Source organism: Habropoda laboriosa, unplaced genomic scaffold, assembly GCF_001263275.1.
Source record: "Habropoda laboriosa isolate 0110345459 unplaced genomic scaffold, ASM126327v1 scaffold14, whole genome shotgun sequence".
Classification (NCBI taxonomy): Eukaryota; Metazoa; Arthropoda; class Insecta; order Hymenoptera; family Apidae; genus Habropoda; species Habropoda laboriosa.
In genome coordinates this window covers 734531-734850 of record NW_017100137.1, presented here as the reverse complement: position 1 = coordinate 734850, position 320 = coordinate 734531, and positions in this window count along the sequence as shown.

The window sequence follows — 320 nt, the reverse complement described above, 5'->3', positions numbered from 1 at the left end:
TGATGATATGATGTAATAAAATAATATATTCATTCTATTTGATAAAAAGAACTTAAATATCATATATATATGCGTGTGTGTGTATGTATGTGTTCCAAAGGTTATCTATGACATCTATAGGTCAAAACACAAGTACACATAACACTTATGTACTCTATAGATTATATTATGATAACAAAGAAATTTTCTTTATTTAACTAAGCGCAGAATTGGTTAATAATTACTAAAAAGAATAACGTACGAAAATAAAAATTGCATAGTTATGATATTTATAGTGAAATTCTTCTCATTAATTATGTTAATATATGTAATAAGTAATA